General features: G+C 33.3%; 1 long non-coding RNA gene across 1 annotated transcript; it reads right to left on the reverse strand.

Moving 5' to 3' along the window:
* Nucleotides 1-5,555: 5,555 nt before the first annotated feature.
* Nucleotides 5,556-20,527, reverse strand: LOC144372571 (uncharacterized). The gene is made up of 4 exons (XR_013432542.1): nucleotides 20,455-20,527; nucleotides 10,034-10,097; nucleotides 9,669-9,775; nucleotides 5,556-5,567 (listed from the first exon to the last, which is right to left on the reverse strand). It is a non-coding gene; the product is annotated as an uncharacterized LOC144372571 (long non-coding RNA).
* Nucleotides 20,528-20,754: the final 227 nt, after the last annotated feature.

Consider the following 20,754-nt stretch of genomic DNA (forward strand, 5'->3'; position numbering starts at 1 on the left):
TAAATAAATAGATCAGTAAAGTGGATGAAAGGGAACAGTGGGAGGGAGGATGAGGAGGGTGAAGGGACTGAACTGGAGCAAATTATATTCCATGCATTTATAATTAGTCCAAATGAATCTAATGTCAAGAATAACTATTATGAACAAATGAAAAAAAGAATAATGACTTCACTGTTTTTATAAAATGCATTCTCATAAACAATTCAATTGAGAGAAATGAAAAAAGTAAAAGAGAATGTATAATTCAACATCTCACAAACCATAACAATTATTAAGTCACTCTTCCATCTTTTTCTCTAATTTCAAGATGGCTCCAGTTTCATTTTCTTTTGATATTCTTTTATTTTTTCAACAAAGGTTTATTTTCTACATAAAATTCTTATATTTCTTTTGTTGAATTTATAATAAGGTCCTTGATATTATTTAATACTACTATAAATATTATAATAGTTCATTTTCTAAGCAACTATTATTTGTTTGAGATAGAATTGATTTGTCTGTACAGATTTTATATCCAGGAACCGCATTATCTTATTAATGAGTTATGAATAGGTTTTTGCATATATTCTCTATATATTCATAAATATGCAAATAAAGAACATCCCCCCTTTTATATTTCATTTTCTTGTCCTAGTGCAGTAGCTAGGGCTTCCAAAACAATGCTGATGAAAAGAAGTAATAGATAATCTTGTTTTGTTCAAATTCATCATTAAATGATTTTGGGCTGTAAATGTTATGTAGCCATGTTTTATCAAGTTAAGGATGTTTTTCTGTTCTTTGCCAAGAATTGTTTAAAATCAAGGCTGTATTTCAAATTTAACTGAAAACTTTTTCTGCATTGTTGACAACTTTATGAAATCTTTCCCTTAATTTGCTAATGTGAACTACCTTGATAAATTCTGCTAACAATAATTTGAAAAATCACTCATTAGTTCAGGGAGATTTTCTGAATTATTTTCCACAGCATCCTATGTTTATTCAGTCAATCTTCATTTGGCAGTTACATTATTTCTATTTTTTTATCATTATAAAAAACACCTAAACAGAGAATCTTGTGTATATGCATATGTTTTCCCCTCTTTTTCCTGTATTTTGGGGGTGCATCTTCAGAGTAAATTCTCAGGAATGGGATTGCTAAGGAAAAAATATGTACTTATATTTTGTTAGAGAATGCTCAATTCCCCTCCAAAGGAACTGTACCATTTTTCTATTCCCACCAGTGATTAATAAGTATCTATTTCCCCTAAGACTCTCCAACAGTAGCTTTAATTTATGTTTTTATTAAAAATAAAGTTGAGTATCTTTTTATATGTTTAACGGGTATTTTTAAAATGTGTGTGTGTGTGTGTGTGTGTGTGTGTGTGTGTGTGTGTGTGTGAACGCTCACGCGCTTGCTCATATTGTCTGTTCCTCTCATGTATTCTGCTTTGGTTATTACAATTAAAATTTTTCTTTATACATTAAGAATGTTGGGTTGGGATGTAGCTCAGTGGCAAAGTGTCTGCCTTGCATTTGCAAAATCCTGGAATCGAACCCCAGTTCTAAAAAAGACAAAAAAGAACCCACCCCACCCCACCCCCAAAAACCCCCAAGAATGTTACCTCTTTTATGTATTACCTCTTTACTACCTGTTTTGACATTCAAAAGATGATTGCTTTACAACTTTCAAAAAGTCTTTTTGATGTTAAGATTATTTTTTGCCAAGTTGATATTAAACTTGTTGTTACTTTGGGGTGAGTCAATTTTATAAGCTGTCATTATCTAGATCTTTCAGTTGAAATGGTAGGGCTGATGCTACATTCCTTACCAACAATCTTTTTGCCTGAGACTACACAGTAAGGTTTAATGTAATCATTATGCTTCAGATAATTTAATATGGAGGCAGTGATTTCAAGTCTGAATTTCTTGTTTAATTCAAGGTAGAATGTCAAACATTGTGTTCCATAATGAAGGAAGCTGACTGTAATTAAGATCATAGATTACATAGAAAGGTGCCTATTTAAGGTGTTTCAGAATGCTCTATGATGTGCTCTCTCTACATGGTCAACTCCTACATACTCAGTGAGTCCTAAATCTGGCCAGATTTATTGAACTCCCTCAGCCCTTCTTTTTTGCCAACCTACGACATTGGTGCACATCTCTAATCATAATCATGTGCTTTTGGCTCTGTCTTGCTGACTACACAATAAGCATCCTGAAAGGTGTGGGAACTGTTCCTTTTGTGGTATGCACAAGGAATAAACAGATCTTTGTTGAAGAAATATTTTATTGAATGAATGAATGAATGAATTTCCAGTTCTAGAGGTTATCATGCTCTAGTAAACAAATGGCTAGAGAATCTATATCAATGAGTGAAGAAATAATAAACATAAAAAAAGATCAAATACTAGAATAATACCATACCATCTATAGCTCCCAGGTAGATGAAAAAGGGTGCAAGGGTGCATGTTTTTGCATCAAAGATAGAACCATGATAGTTGTAAATTGAGCCAATGCATTAAAAGGAAGATTTCTAAGTGAAGAATTAACATATCCAATTACATAGTGTAATATGAGAACAAGTCAACTACATTCATAAAATTCGAAGACTAACAAGGATAAGAAAGAAATCACTACACACAATCCAGTGTAAACTGTGCTATTCCAGCTAAATCATCTGCTCTCAGATCTAGAGCAAAGATCAGAAGAAATGTTCTTCCACATGGAACTGCTATGTAAATAAGAAATAGCTAACACTTGTGAGTATTTGTGTTGTGCCACATACTATCCTACTCCTCTCATCTAATCCTCACAACAATAGTTTAGTTCTATTTTTCAGAGGTGAAAAGTGAGGCATAGAAAAACAAATTATCCATAATCACACAGCAGTTTGGCTACAGAGTCCATGCTTTTAACCGTCATGTCTCATTTTAACATTTTTATTTTAATTGTCCCTAAAGCCTTAAAAGGAACTGCAGGAGAACCTCCCCATCTCAAGCTTCTGCAAAGTTCCTTTTGCCATGTAAACATAACAGTCACAGGTTCCCAGGATTAGAATATAGACATTTTTGTGAGGCCACTATTTGTGCCTCATACTTTTAAATATGGAAAACTCTAAATAGCTACAGCTGTCCAAACCAAGTTTTCAATAACATCCCAGGGATGTTATTGAGCTGTCACTAAGAACTCCCAAGTAAGGGATTGATTAAAAAATAGTAACATTTGAACTTTGTACACTGAGCAGTGCACATTCACAGGAATGGACAGAGACCGAGTAGCCCAGATAGCAATATGATAGGTCTTTAACACTCATATAGCAGTGAGCAGCAGGACTGTGTTCATTTGGTTAATTCCACTTTCAGTTTTTACTGCAAGACAAAGGAAGCCATTGGTAGCTGGTGAGCCCCAAGTTGTACTGAACACAGAAAGCACGTCTTTTTCTGACTTATCTGCCCCCAACCACCTCTTATGCATCAACCAGAGCAAGCATGCTCTCACTGGTGTCAAAAAGAGTTGGAAGGAATTACTGAATTCAGTGTGATTTTCTGTGAGAGGAAGATTATAAGCCTAAACCTAAAGACAACTCTGATAAAATAATGACAATGAATTGGAAGGTTTGGAACCATTTTACCACACTACTGTAATAGGGGATACCAAAAAGTCCATCTTGTTGATGGAAACTGTTTATTAACAGGTGGTACTTGGGTAAAAACTTAAGTTGCTCTATTTCATTGTGCTTCATCTGTGGAAAACAATTTATGAAGGTAGCTATGGATCCCCCAAATGGCTGTTTGTTAAACATAGACAAGTTTGTTTAAGAATGTTTTAAAAACTGTGTAAAAGCATCTGACCTAGCCAAGAATGTTACAGCAACTGCCACTGTGGAGAGGAAAGGGAATTGTGCAAGTAAGGCCTCTGCCTCTGCTGGGCACCCAACAGCACTGACAGACCGAGCAATGAAACACCACTGTACCTGCAACAGGTACAGAAAAACAATGGGAGAACATCTGAAGCCCCTCACCCCCCCCGCCCATAACTTCTTTGTTCCAAGAGGGTGCTGAGAAAAATGAAGGTCTAAGTATCAAGTAGGATGGCCTCACATTCAATAGTCTCTGTGTAGCCATAGAGATCATGGAGAATCAGACAATAAAAGGACCACCAACCCGAGGATGAGTCTGGAGTGACATGGATATGAAGGTCAGTGGGATCCTTAAGGCCCTGTCCTCACATGCAGAAGAGGAAGTCATTCTTTTCTTTCAACTTTTTATTTTTGCTTTTTAAAAATTTCTATTGATTATATCTCATATCATACCATAAGGACAATTTCTAGTCCAAAATTGGAAATGGCATGACAGTCTTTGTTCCAAAATAGTACATTATTGTCTAGGTAAGAACATTAAAAGAGGAAAATTACCAAAGATTATATTTTTTTAAAACACTGATTTGAATTTGCTTTTTACATGATATTGTACAAATGTTTGTCACATGCATTTACTTCAATAAGAGGAGAGTCAGTCTTCATTTTGCCTTGGTGCTTGGTGAATTAAATGTCATGAATAAGGAGTACAAAATTTGTTGTCCATACTTTTAGGACAGAGATGGACCTGATATCTAAAATGTAAACTAAGCATTATCATATGTGTGTGATTATATATTTATGTCTTCTTTGTTTTAGATTTATCATACTTGCAATTAAATTCAGATGTTTGATACTACCAATTCAAAGTCTGTCACACACATTTTTAAGTGCACATTTCTTTGTAATTTTAAAATCCAATAAAAAGGATATATATAAAATAATATTTTCTATTATTTTGGGATAATTTTAACATAATTTAAAATAATGGTATTGTCAAATCATTATTTGGTCATAACATTTTGTAAATGGCACAAAACATGAAATGGGTCTTAAAAATCTAGCAAGAGAAAAATTTTGCAATTTGTACTGCACATCTGCAATTTGTACACACATACAAATTGTGTGAAAATATGAAAACACATGCACAATTTCTTTTGGTTGGTAACTGATTAGTAGTTGAGGAACTGCTCCAACCTTTCAAGATAAAGAGTAAAATCATAAGAAGTTTATTCACTTTGAAATTATATTAAAAGTTTGATAAAAATCTTAGGGGTCATTAGCATTCAAACAATAATATTTCTAGGTCTGTCAAAAATTATACTTTATTAAAGTTGTTTGTATATAGGTTATATGAGTATATTCTTGTTTTTATTTTCTTTATTGACTGGTACTAGAAATATGTATTTTTCTGTGTTCAGAAATATGTGATTTGGATAATGGCTGAATTCTTAAGTGTCACCATCATATCTGGAAAAAAATAATAAATACTCTCACAAAACCTAAGATGAATCAGTGGGTATATGCTTCATACACAGATGCCATTTAGCATGCAAGGAAGAGTTACTACAGGTGTTGGGTTAAAAATTTGAGTGGCCAGAGGACTTTCAAGAAAAAGCAGGCCTGGGGCTGGGGATGTGGCTCAAGCGGTAGCGCGCTCGCCTGGCATGCCTGCAGCCCGGGTTTGATCCTCAGCACCACATACAAACAAAGATGTTGTGTCCGCCAATAACTGAAAAATAAATATTAAACTTCTCTCTCTCTCCTCTCTCACTCTCTCTTTAAAAAAAAAGAAAGAAAAAGCAGGCCAGATGTTGCTTAGAGCCTTGATGAAGAGCCTACTCAATAGACATTTCCTCTGAACCAATTTCTGCAAAGCTCTGGAGAAAACCTTTTGACTTCAAGTGACAAGATTCATGGATTAAAAAACAAAACAAACAAAACAAAACAAACTGAGCCAGACATAGTGCTGCATGCCTGTAATCCCAACAACTTGGCAAGTTAAGGCAAGAGAGGCCAGCGTGGGCAACTTAGCAAAACCCTGTTTCAAAATAAAAAAAAAAAAATCAAAGAGCTGGGGAAGTAGCTAGGTGGTAGAGCATCCCTGACTTCAATCCCCAGTACTACAAACAAACATGTAGAAACAAATTATAAAAAAGAAATCTTTCAAAACTGCTTGAGAGTAATAGAATATTAACAAGCCTTAAAACTATTGAAAAACAGCTAGGAGAACTACCAGATAACATTGAATGGTACTTTCCTTTCCTTTCAATATAAGTACATGACTGGATGAGGGACTCTGGCTCTGACTGTTTGGCTCAGTCTGAGAATTTGAGACTTTGAGAGAAAGGATGTGCTCGGAGAGCCAGAGTCTATCTGCACACTTTGGTGGTATTTACTGTTTAACCCTAAATATATTCTGAAATTCTGTGAAATAAGGATGCCCTAATATTCATGGAACAGCAATGAATATTTTGTTGCAGTTTTCAACTTCCTATATGCATGGGTAAGAAAAAAACTGCACTTTAGCTGAAAATGAAATACATATTTGCTTAACTCTCAAGTTCAACTCAGAATTGAATATTTATGCAGGAAAGAAACAAGTACAGGTTTGATATTAAAGAAGTAAGATTCACTCTTCATTTTGAGTTTCAAAAAAACATTTTTTGTACATATCTAAGACTATATAAAAGATGAATAACCAATACAAATCTAGAATAATGTTGAGATTGCTAGGCTTATGTTTAGGTCACTCAGAAACGTTTTTTTTAAATTTTGTCTAAAATTGTGACATGGCTATTTCTGCACGTGGTACTAGGAAATGAATGTAGGGCTTCACACAGGTGAGGCAAGCACCCTACCACTGAGCTACATCCCTAGTTCTTTCTATTTTGAGACAAAGTCTCTCTAAGTTGCCCCCACTGGCCTCAAACTTGCAATCCTCCTGCCTCAATTTCTCAAGTAGCTAGGATTATAAGCATATAATCCTGGCCAGCTATTTTTTTAAAATTTGTATTACTTTGGTTTATCATTTAGAAGCTTTAATATTCAACATGATAAATAAATTTTCAGGTAATAAATAATAGGTTATAAATTTTTATCCTCTATTTAAATGAAATCTACTGAGATTACCTTAAGAAAATTAAACTACTATTTGGATTTAAGCCAGTTAGTGTTTAAAGCAGTACAAAAAAGTTACTGTCTTATGAGAATTGAAGGCTTTGAAAATGATAATAATGTCAAAGAAAGGTTCAACAATTTTTTATTCTTTTCAAGAAAGGTTGGATAAAAATCCATTTTTGATTTTAAATGGGAATAAACTACTCTTGATCATACCATATTCATATATTATACTTTATCTCATTAGCTTAACAGTAGTAGTGTTTACCATGTGTGTTTGTCAAAACTTATAAAGCTGTACATTAAAAAAGATGCCTTTTATATATGTAAGGGACACCTTAATAAATCTTTTTTTAAAAAGATCACAATAAGCTAGATGCTATAGCACAAGCCTGGAATCCAGGTGACTTGGGAGGCTGAGGCAGGAGGATCCCAAGTTTAAGACTAATCTCAGCAACTAAGTGAGGCCCTAAGCAACTAAGTGAAATACTGTCTCAAAATAAAAAATAAAAAGGGCTGAGGATGTGGCTCACTGGTAAAGTACCCCTGTGTTAAATCCTCAGTACCAAAAAAAAAAAGTACAACAAACTTACAATTATATAAATTACATAAAATAAAGGTAATAAAAATGTTATAATTCTTAGAAGCACCCTGCCATGATAATGTAGACACAACAGCCTTATCACGAATGAAATCTTGGATGTCCACAGTATAACAATTTTTTCCCATTCTACAATTAAGTTAAAGGTCAAATTGTCCTTCAATGACATTTTCAATTTTATAATGACACAGGCCCTGGAAAATATGATCAAAAATCAAATATAGCCAATTGAACTATATGTACTCTTTCTTACTTTGAGGAAAATAATTCATGGAATAGAAAGGTTTAGTGAGCTTTCTGTATCTCTGAAATAAAATACCAAAATGCTATATCAGAATAAAAAAATCTAATTACTTTGGGCTTAATCTTTCATAGCAAATAGACTTAATTTACAGAGTTTCTTTTCAACTCAGCAACCTGAACCCCATAAAGACCTGTCCATTTCATGACTTACATCATCTGCTTTAAGGATCTTGTTTGCTACAGAAGTATAACTAGTGAACAAATAACCAAACCCAGAAATTTATAGAACTGGAATCTATTTCAATTACAGCATGTGGTTTAAAAAGGAAATAAAAAATGCAGAAAAATTTTAGCAAATTTATTTACCTCATCATCTCAGCAATCTTGAATTTCCTACAAATATAACAAGTAAAATATAGCTCTTTATTCATAAAGACAAGCAGATTGGAAATAATTACCTTGTACCAAAGAAACACTAACAATAACATTTTATAGTGATTGTAATTTTTCTAATAATCCTATGGTGTAGGACTGTTAGCATCATTTATAGGTGATAATGAAAATACAGTAGCCACCACTACCCCAGCAAATGAAAAGTATAATGCCAAATGATTTGTATGTGGTGCCTAATTTTCATTGTAACCCTATGAATTAGACATTGTCAACATCTCCTTTTATAAAGAATTAAGTACAGTCACTTAACTACTGATTGGCAGATGTTAGACTCAAAAGCGCAGGTATCTTATTGGTCTAAGCCTATACTGTTTATATTTCAAACGTCTTCTACCAAAGAGTATTTAAATTACTGGAATATGACTTTAATTATGAAGTTTTCTGGATGATATGTATATTATATTTAATTATACCATAAAGCATAGAGTCTTTTAAAAAAATGCATCACAATAGTACAGTGCTATTTCTACACTTCCAAAAATGAACTAATTCATCAGAAGTAAAAACTGTGCACTGTATAAGAACAGAAGAAAGTATAGAAGTAGAAGAGGCAAATAATTTACTCAGGGTGCTTGACTAGGGTATTTTACAACCTTGTCAAGATCTTCCAAAAATAAAAAGGACTTGCTATGTATTCTTTATTTCCCTGTTAAGGGCAACTGTTTAGTATCTATTCCTCCAGGTCCAGGTTTCACAATCATATATGATTATTTAAAGAACAGCTAGATATATAAAGAAAAGAATTAACATAGCAAACAGTTACTCTTGAAAGCCTACTTACAATGTTGGTCTATGGCTAGCATCTGGGAACCTGGATTTCAGCAGGATTCCCATGATGCCCTGTTAAGAAGATCACTGTGCCTAAACCGTCCATGCAAACAATATGGTTTGTGCTGAACACTTGCTTTCTTCCTGGAGTCTGTAGTTTTGATTCACGCTAACCCCAATAAGTGTCTTGTGCACTGAATCTCTACAGTGCTTCCCCAATAGACAATATTTTTTCATTTCACAGGTGTGAAAGAATCTTGAGAGAATCAAGTACATATTTGACTCTGCTGGGAGAGGACTCTTAGAAGTTTGGTTTCCTCTGGAATTTGCCTGTGTGCCTTTACCCTTTGCTGATTTTGTTCTTATGTTTTCTTGTTGTAATGACTCAGAATACAACTGTGAGTACAGCTATATGCTGAGTCCTGTGGGTATTCCTAGCCAATCACTAAACATGGGATGTTTTGAGGATCCCTGACACAAATAGTAAGATACTTTCACAATAAACCGATAGCTACCGCTAACAGAATGGCCATGATAATTTGCTTAAGATTGGCAAACCTGGAGATGTTTTACCCGCCACTAACAAGTACAAAAGTAAGTTCCAAACACCTGACCTTGAATTATATAATGTACATTTTTTGAACCCACCAGGCACTCTAGCAGGAAAAGAATTAGGAGACCCTGCTCCAGCACCACCTTCTTCTTCATCTTCTTCAAATTCCAAATGCTCTTCCTCACCAGGGGCTAAAATTCTCCTATATAAAAAAGGACAGAAAAATTAGTGAGCTACTCCACTTAATACACCAGCTAACCCTCATAGCCACTAACTTCCCAGATAAGATGCTGATTATTAGGTTGATGTTGATATAAATGTCAATGTCAATCATCTCATTGCTACCAGTCATATCACCAATACCAAATTTGATAGGGAAAAAAATACAGAAATATTTGAAAAACAGGCATAAAATAGATAATAAAATCAGAAGACAAAATATGGATGCTTATTTATTTACCTTAATGGGCTAGGCTGAACATCAAATGGAAATTCTTTATTATATGTGAGAATATTTTTTAGGACTAGAATAAAGACATAGACAAACATTAGTCTTATATCTTAGTCTTACATGTTATGTAAGTCTTATATATTAGTTAGTCTTATATGTTATATCTTAAATTGATACTTTTAATCATATTTTATAGTGTATTAAGCACACATTAATATATGTATTTTAAATTCCGAGCTTCACTATCATTTTAAGACTCTGCAATTGACTACTGAGTGTCTTAGCAAAATAAAAATGTCCATAGTGGACTGCAGGTACCAGTATTTTCAGAGTACTGTAAGATCTCCAAGGAAAGTCTCAGAGCCCTCATAGAAAATGAACCATAAAATAGTTCTCCAATGTACAAGGTCCTAGGTGATATGGGGTACCAGTGAAAGAGAATACCTCTTCTCCTGAAGTATTTTAATTAAAAGATTGATACTGAAGATGACTAATTAAAGAGAAATAGATAATCACATCTTATTCTTTATCCTAAATAGATTTCCCTCAATACTTATCACACTGGTAAGGTTTGTAGCAGCAAGGTTATAATTCCAATATTCCTTTTATGATGAAATTTATTGTATATGTGTGCACACATATATACATGCATATATATATATATGTGTGTGTGTGTTTGTGTATATATATATATATATATATATATATATATATATATATATTTACACGTGTGTACACACACATACACATACACACACACACACAGCAGACTTTCTCCTCAGGGAAGTCATCAAACAACATAATGCTATCACTTCTTGTGTCCTGGTTGATTACTTTCTGGCATGTAAGCCTACAGACAGATGTTCTACAATTCTATCTGTATCTGGAAAAGTATTTTATGAAATTTATTGTTTCATTTCCCAATTTATGGGTTCCTAGTGACTACCTGCAATTATTTTAAGGTGAATATTTAGCATTATTAATTGGGCAACCCATGGTTTTTACTCTAATTACTCAGACTTTAATTTTGGAGTCTTGCAGATTTCAGTTAAAAGGAGTATGGCATATTGGGTTCCTAAATAAGGAAATTCAAAAAGAACAGGTTGTAATTACATTACTTATTCCAATAGGAGTCAATCATACAGTGAGAAAGAAGTTGGAAACTTGTACCCAGATTCTCATTACTCACTCTTATTCTCTCTCCCTTTAGCTCTTCTTCATCCTTTATCTCTTTCTTCTTCTTAACAAATGCATACCGAGTACTCACAATGTTCCAATCACTGTTTTAGGTGCTAAAGATACACAGTAATCAAGAACTCATATTTGGACCTTAGACCTTACTAAGGAAAAGTAAACAATAAATATGCCAACAAATAAACAAGATAATGTAAGATGTGATTAGTGGTATGAAGGATACAAGCAGGATGCTGTGTAAAAGCAGAGAGAACCTGGTAGAGTAGCTAAGGTAGACAGGGTGCCTTTCAAAACTAAACTGTAAGAAGACATTTGAGCCAAGACCTGAGATGAGAGGAATCATTCATAAGTGGCTCTAGCATAAGGCTTCCCAGGTATTAAAGAACAGGCTGGAGCAACAACAAAGGTTCCAAGTAGGAAACAGTTTGCCTTATTCAAGGCACAGAAAGGACTGTGGGAACTTAAGTCTGACAAGCAAAGGGGAAGCAGCAGGAGATCAAAGTAGAAGGTTTAAACCAAAACCTAGCCCTACAATTACAACAATAACTTGAACATTTACATAAATACTCTAATCTCCCCAGTTCTAAAATGAGAATGCTACTTCCTTTACAGGCTATTGAGAGAATTACAGCCTAAATAAATGTATACAAAATGGCAAGGGAAAATCTAAAATGGACATTCACTCTCTCCATGACCTTTTTGATCTAGTTGACTAGAATCCTAATATTTCTTATCTCACTAAGAAGTACTGTTTATTTTTTAATACAAGAACATCTTTTCTATACTTCTGCATGATCATTGTTACTAAACTATTAAATCAACTCAATATTAATAAGTAATATTAATAAATATTGATCACTTACACAACAATGGAATAGATACCAAGAATGGGGAGCAGGTAACAAAAAGATCATGTCTCACTCATACCAGAAACAAACACACAGAAATGATCATATTTTAATAAGAGTTTAATGAAATGAGCAAAAAAAATCAACCATTAAAAATGTATATAACAATAATTTTTAAAAGCTGATCCTGTTATGGTGGCATGTGTCTGTAATCCCAGGTACCAAAAGCCTGAGTCAGGAGGACTAGAAGTTCATCTGCCTAAGCAATGTAGGGAGACCCTGTCTCAAAATAAAAATAAAACAATAAAAGGGCTGGGGTTGTAGTTCAGTGGTAGAGTGCTTGCCTTGCACATGTGGCAATGGGTTCAATCCTTAGCACTACATGAAATGAATAAATAAAATAAAGGTATAGTGTCCATCTACAACTAAAAATGTTTTAAAAAATAAAAATAAAAAGGACTGGAAATATAGCTCAGTGGTAGAGCACCCCTGGGTTCAATCCCCAGTATGTCAAAAACAAACAAAAAAGTTGAAAAATATCTTGGTTATTAAGAATATCTTGGCTGAGTGTGGTAGTGCACACCTGTAATCCCAGAGGCTTAGGAGGATTAAGAATTCAAAGCCAGCCTCAGCAAAAGTGAGGCATAAGCAACTCAGTGAGACCCTGTCTCTAAATAAAATACAAAATAGGGCTGGGGATGTGGCTCAGTGGTTATCTTGCATTTGTATTGTAACAGAATAATTAAATAGTATTTTCATTTCTTTGGTATCAAAGCTCTGAAGAGGAAGTATTTGCTTTAGAATAATAGCTTTGTTATATTATTTTTACAAGTTAAAGTACTATGAAACATTTAATTTATGTGAATAGCTTTAGAACAAATTTAAATAGCTTTAAAACAAATTCTGTTTTACTTTCTACAACTGTATTATAGGTTTACATTTTCAACAACTATGGAATAACAGATTCTATTGTTCTTTTAAAATAGCTTAAACTTTACATAGAGTTTTCTTTCTACCAATACTAGCAATGATGTCTTAGGAGGAATTGAGGAGGAGCTTGAATTTTACAAAAGACATTATCATAAGTATGAAGCATTGGCTGATTTGGTAGGACTTACACACTTTGGATCACTACATGGCAGACATCTGATGCTACTCCACCATGGAAAATTCAGCACTCCCAGCCTTTCTCTTGGAGCACAGACCTACCAACCTCCTGAAGCTAACCCTCAAAAGATGACACACAGGCAAATATCAAAATGCATTTTGCTTTTGGTGACTGACGTGTTTCATTTTCGTGGTAGGAAAATGGGCAGCTGCCTCAATTTTGAAAGGTTATTTTTTAAATTATAGGAAAAGATTCCTTCAAAACATTCAAATCTATTTAACTCAACACAATCTTGCCAAGTTCATACTACATTTAAAGCATTCAATAGGCTCTGGGGTGGGGGAAGAGTTCATTCAAATCTCTTTGAGGACTAAAACAAATACAAGTGAAAATAACACATGTGAGAATCTGACAATGGATAGTTAAAATGATTCTATACAGGAGAGGAGGCAGAGTTTAATTTTGCCTCTATAGAGACAGCAGAGAAAGCTTTCAGGGAGAGGTGGGATTTCTGTGAAGCCTTGAAGGGTGGCTTAACAGAAGGGAATTTTGCAGGGTGGTGGTGGGGAGATATGCTTGAGTAAGCAGCAGTACATTACTGCAATTAACATAAGAAAAAATGGCTCAGACTTTCACAATCATAGTTTTAGTATTTTCAGCAGAATTTAAAAGATTTCAAAATGTTCAAGTAAAGAATACATCAGCCTAATAAACCAGCCAAGAGCTAGTGATGTAGCTCAGTGGTAGAGGATTTGCCTTATATGGGAAATGCCCCGGGTTCGATCCCCAGCACCACACACACGCATTAAATTTAAAAAAAAAAAAAACTTTTTTTAAAAGAAAGGAAACCAGTTAAGTTCAACATATTAAAAGTTAGAATTCACTATTTTCCTTAGAAGAGGCTTAACATTTTAAAAAGAAAGCTTGAATAAGTATACTTAATCTGAAATATTACTAAATACCAATTTGTAGAAAATATTTAATTCCAACTCAATAATTAACTCACAACAAGTGCCCTGCTTGGATAAATTCCAAATTACAGAGTCTACCCTACTGAAATACAGAATACTCACTTATGTTTCTTTGAGAAGCAACAGCAAATTAAAATCATCTAAAAAGATAACTATCAAGAAGGGAAAAGTACAAATGAAAAACATTATATAAAGTATAATAAAGTGGATCTCCAAAATACTCTTTCCATTTCTATTCCAAATCTTTTTTAAAAAGCCAAAAAAGTAATAGATTTTAACCTGATCTTCGACTAATACATGGGTCAATAATTTCTTAGGAATTTGAACTGGAGAGCTGTACTTAGGAATGATGTAGTACAGCACCACTACAGGTATTACTAACAGCATAGTGAAAGAACCAATCCAGGTGACCCTAAAACTCATTGCTGGGATTTACAAGCTAGTGTCGGTGTTGTCCTTAGCAGAATGTTACTGAGAGGATTCGAGTGCTTAGCATATAGATGCTATTCTAAAAAAAAAGGCAATTAATGAAAGATCTTGTGAGGCAATAGAAGTACTTGAGTATGCTCAGAGAAAGAGAAGAGATAATAAATATATGAAATAAACATCCACAGTCTTTACGGCCACTTTGTGTATCTATAAGATTCTTAAATTTTGTTTGGAAACAAACAACTAATAGGAAATAGTGACTGAATAAGAAGCCAAAATCCTAATAATTTTTATCATAAAAAACTGAGGGCTGGTGACATAGTTTATGGTAAAGCACTTGTCTAACATGCCCAAAGCCCTTAGTTCAATCCCCTGCATCATCTCTCTCTCTCTCTCTCTCTCTCTCTCTCTCTCTCTCTCTCTCTCACACACACACACACACACACACACACACTCACACACAAACATAATTTTCAGTAGAACCACCATATAAACAACTGTTGCAATCTTTTATTTAAAGCCATCAATGTGTTTTTCTCAAAATAATCTTATATGTAGCCAGTCATAAAAGATCATATATCATATGAGTCCATTTAAATAAAATGTCTACAATAGGACAATTTATAGACAGAAATCAAACTAATGGTTTCATAGGGCTGGGAATTGGAAGGGATTTTAGGGGGATGGCAAGAAGTGAATGACTGCTCATGGGAATAGGGTTTCTTCTTGTGGTGATGAAAATGTCCTAAAATTGATTGTGGTGATGTCTGCATAACTCTTCCAATTTACTAAAAAAATTGAGTGATACGTTAAATTGGTGAATTGTGCTTTATATAAATTATATCTCAATCTTATACAAAGTATTTATTAATGCTTTTGAGAAATAAAGTTTTAGGTATAAAAAAACCCCAAAATTTGTGAGAAATATTACATTGATTAGTATCCTTATATACATTGGATATAGGCATAAGAACTATTTCTGAATATAAGTTGTGTCTCTTATAACATCTCCAACTCTTATGATCTAGGGCTGGAGATGTAGCTCAGTGGTGAAATACTTGCCTAGCATGTGTGAGGTCATGGGTTTGATCCCCAGAACCACAAAGAAAACAAAACTTTATGATCTGGATTACGTAAAGAAACCAAAACTATTAAAATGACAGAATTCTTGCCATATTCAGAAGAATGGTGTTCTGAAGAAATGAAATATGATCATCTAAAACTGTGGAAAAGCCACCAGAATCACAACAAATCTGCTATGCATTCCTTTGTTGTTGTCTGTTGTTGTTGTTAACTTCTCTTTTCCAACCCAAACAACAGAAAATCAGATCCCCTTCAGTATACTCTGAGAATCCTTTTTCTATCCTGGATCTGCAATACAATCACATTTCAGCTATCTCAATAATATATGTCTTTGTTAGAATTGCTATAATGAATTAGATATTGGCAGTTTGTGGAATTTATAGGAACATTCTATTTAGTTCTTTTTTTGGCAGGGGGTACTGGGATTAAACTCAGGGGCACTTGACCACTGAGCCACATCCCCAGCCCTATTTTGTATTTTATTTAGAGACAGGGTCTCACTAAGTTGCTTAGTGCCTTGCTTTGCTAGGGTTGGCTTTGAATTTGATATCCTTCTGCCTCAGCCTCCCGAGCGGCTGTGATTACAGGCATGCGCCACTGTGCAAGGCTCTCTTTAGTTCTTAAATTAATATTTTATCTCTTACTCAAAGCATGTTTACATTAAAAGGATTGCACTAGTGTGAACTGAGATACACTGACAAATGTTCTGAGTTTTAGGCCCTGCTCAGTTACTGGAGATTGAAGTGAAACAGGACAAACAAATCATTTCATTTCTTTCCTCAATAGAGAATGTGATCACAAGTCTGAGACTCCTTTCTGTTTGAAAATGCTTTGATTTAAGATTCCCTACTTAAAAATCTTACTTAGTTGGATAAATAAAATCTACTATTCCCTAGTCACATAAATGCACTGAGATGTGCAATCTTATCTCAATAAAAAAAGAGTACAGGAGCTGGGTTATAGTTCAGTTGGCAGAGCATTTGCCTTGCATGTGTGAGGTACTGGATTCGATCCTCAACACCACATAAAAACAAACAAATAAAATAAAGGTATTGTATCTGTCTACAACTAAAAAAGTTTTTTTTTAAAAAAGGCTACATTAACTTACATTCATTCAGTTATTCACACTGTGCCTTTGCCCATACTGCAGACAGTTCTAAGAGAGCAATCATTTGAAACAGCAGAAAGGCTTTATTTGGGAATATCCTAACCAACAAGATAACTGAAGGAATTGTTTACTTTTTAAAATTTTGAAGAAGGGAAAAAAATGGAGACAACAAAAAAACACTTTGTAATGCATTCCCAACATTCAGACTGTAGTTTTCAATAACATGTAATGTGAATGGGCATTAATTACTGTAACCTTATATTCTCTACTGGACTCTACTGAAAATGTTTATCAAAATAATTATAATCTTATTAAAGCCATTAAGACAAATTAAAGGTTAATTTGGATATTTAGATGAAGTACAACATATATATTCTATAATAAAGATTAAATCCAAATGGTAATTAAAAATACAAATATTGTAGGAATTTTAAAAGCACCAAAAAATAAGAGAAATAAATCCAATCACTTTCTGTGCTAAACAATCTTAATATTCACAACAGATAAAACTCTCTTCCTAAAAAAATATCACTAAAAAATATAAAACAAAACTTACTTGGTTCTAGCTTCTTCAGGTCCTCCAGTTTAAATTCTTCCTGGGACTGTGTGGACTAAATTTAAAATATGCATATTATATCTTTTCATTACAAAGATTTCACTGCACCCCATGTCTTTTAAATGGCAAGAATAAAATATTTAAAATAAATATATTTCTTGTTTTAAAGGTAGAAAATAAAAAGTTCCAAACTGATTTTTGGAATATTCAAGCTAATAGAAACAGAAAAAATTAGAATCATATCTTTTATTTCTACCGTTTACAAAGTATGAACTAAATCATTTAAGTGTGAGTTCAACTGATCAATTCCAATTGTTATAAAACCCTTCTGAGATAATATTGCTTTGGGCATGAATGTCTAATATCTTATCAGAACAATTTAGAATAATTCATTTAAAAAAATCCATTTATCTGTAAAGCTGCACTTCGCAATTCCAAGCATGTTGCAATTTTGCCTATGGTTTTCTGTAGGAAAAAAAATGCTATAAATCCCAAGATAATTTTAACTGTCAGTTACTAAAATCAAGAATTTTTATTTATAAGAGATCTATAGGGACTGGGATTTTAGCTCAGTGGTTGAACACTTGCCTCACATGTGTGAGGCACTGGGCTCAATCCTCAGTACCACATAAAAAAAATAAATAAAACAAAGATATAGTGTCCATCTACAATTTAAAAAATTTACAAAAGAGATCTATACTTCTTTAAATAAATTATTATTCCTTTTCTAGCACCTTGCAGATTTTAGAGAAGAGAATCAGAAGACAAAGGGCTGAGAAGTGGGAGAGAGATGAGTATATATTCTCTTCTAAACTAATATGCCACAACCAATTCTAAATCAAGTTTGGTTTGGTGATAGGTCTAGATATGATTTAATTATATATAATTTAATTATATATTATTTTAATTATATATAATTTAATTATATATAATTTAATTAGATATGGTCTGCAGTTACACCTGGCAGCCAGAAATGCCTCCTGGGCAGGTATTATAAATAATATGTTCCTCAGAAATCAGGCTTCCAGGAAAGGAGGAGGTACAGACCACTTCACAGGTAGAGGTCACTGGAGTTTTAGGAAGGAAAGACCTTTTAAAGTCACTTAAGAGTTCTCTAATCTCTCATTTCTTATATAAGGAAAACCAGGCCCCAGAGCCAAAGCCAGGATGCAAGACTTAAGTCTTCTGACTCTAGGTCTCAGCTCTCTCCCCTAGGTCCTGCAGCCTCCTGGATCTTTTGGAGTACAAGATCTGGGGGTCTTTATAACCAAAGACAAGCTGGACAGCTATAAATTAAAGAATCAATAGCATTATCAACAACAACTCTAGTCTCAGAATAATAAAGAAAATGAAGAAAAAGTTAATTTTTTCCTCATCACTTAACAAGGTTCATTTTTTGATATTAACCTGTTTGTTTTGTAATTTTAAAATGTTTTAGGAGGTCAAAAGACTTTAATCTCAGGCCATGTGGTTCACAGGTTCTACTCCTGAGCAACAAATGCTGGAGAAATCTAACTAATTGAAGGCAAATAGGTGACTAAAATATGGGATCATTAAAACTTTTTTACATTTTTTATTGTCTTCATATTCATAACATACTTCATTAACTATTAATTTATGTACCTGGATATCTAAGATTCTATTCATCAAGATTTAGATATTTTAAGTCTTAATTCAATGATGCCAGCTGATCACTTCCTAATCAGTTCCTAGATAGATTTCACAAATCTTACAGAAGTGGGATAGTGTATAGTCTTTGTTCCTTTCCTTAAGCATATCAGCTATTTCCTTTGTGATAATTATTTTCCAGGACTAACATCCTAAGTGTCTTAAATCTATTGTGGATATTAGCACTTACTAAGGAAAAACGAAAAACACCCTTTCAAATTGTAGTAACATAATTTTTTAAAGTAGATTTTAAATATTTTAAAAATACAAATATATTTGGGCAAGAAATACAGCTAACCCTCTGGGGGCTTTTTCTCCCCAAACTCCTGGAACTAAGAATCAATAAACACAGGCCTATGGATTAAAAACTTGCTTAAGTTTAATTAAAAAGTTATGCAAAAAATTACTCCCATTTCCCCTTGTGCAAAAAAAGAAAAGTATTAATAAGACTGAATTAGGTCACCAGGGTTTTCACACTGCCTTTTCTTAAGAGATGAGGAAAAGGGGGATAGTAGAGGATAGGAAAGGTAGCAGAATACAACAGTTACTAATAGGGCATTATGTAAAATTGTGGCTGTGTAACCAATGTGATTCTGCAATCTGTATTTGGGGTAAAAATGGGAGTTCATAACCCACTTGAATCTAATGTATGAAATATGAAATGTCAAGAGCTTTGTAATGTTTTGAACAACCAATAATAAATAAATAAATAAATAAATAAAAATAAAATAAAATTTATTCAAAAAAAAGAGATGAAGAAAAGACTAACACATATTTTTCACTATCTACAAGATTAAAAATTGACTTAACACTACTTACTCTGAGCCAGGAGAAAATAGGTGTTGTTTCCTCCCATTTCTTCTCTTCTTTTAGAATAAGTTACTTTAAAGTATCCCCTTTTACATAATCTCTATCAGGGAATCAACTTGACATACAAAAATTTTAATTCAAGGAAGAAAGAACAGTAGTGAAACATTTTGCAATCTTATATGTTTATTTAGCTGACAGATCTGTATGCCAAGTTCTTGACTTGACCTAATTTTTTTTCCATTTGTTTTTTGGTTTTGGGGGTTTTGTGTGTGTTTTCCTTTTTGGTTTGAGAGGTGATACATAAAGAGTTATGAAAATTCAGAGTTAAGCATTGAGGTGGAATGCACTTATTCCCAATCCTTCTGTTTTTCCAAGTGACTCGGAACAAACTCCAGTCTATGGGTTACCCATGCTTTTCAACTAAAGTGTGGATGACTTCCGTTAGAGTTAAATAAGGCCTAAATAGTTAAGAAAAGAAATTCATTAAGTGATAAGTTATATATCTGTATAAATGTTCACTTAATGTTAGGCAAAGCATGATCAATCTGATTTTTTTTTACTTAAATATAACAGTTTTTTGTTTATTTTTCTGCTTAATGGACTCAAGAGCAATTTCATTTGGAATTGAATATATCTAGATATTATTTGATGGTACCTTTTGCTCTTCTGTGAATTCAGAATTGTTGTGTTGAGCTTGGGCCTCTTTTTGTAGATGTCTTGCTAATCTGTAAGAAAACATTTTTTTTAAGGACTGAAAGCAAACTATCTCAACTGCAACAAAGTAAAACAAATTAAATCTCTTAAAAACAATAAAGTACATAATACTTCGTTCTGTTTTTGAAGTAATTCCACATTTTCAAGGCAAATCTACATTACCCTGAGAATCAAACTTTTTACAAAAAAAAGTTTGTACAAAATAATGATGCAATAAGATACTTTTCATACCATTTCACTG

This window comes from Ictidomys tridecemlineatus, unplaced genomic scaffold (assembly GCF_052094955.1).
Source record: "Ictidomys tridecemlineatus isolate mIctTri1 unplaced genomic scaffold, mIctTri1.hap1 Scaffold_132, whole genome shotgun sequence".
Lineage (NCBI taxonomy): Eukaryota > Metazoa > Chordata > Mammalia > Rodentia > Sciuridae > Ictidomys > Ictidomys tridecemlineatus.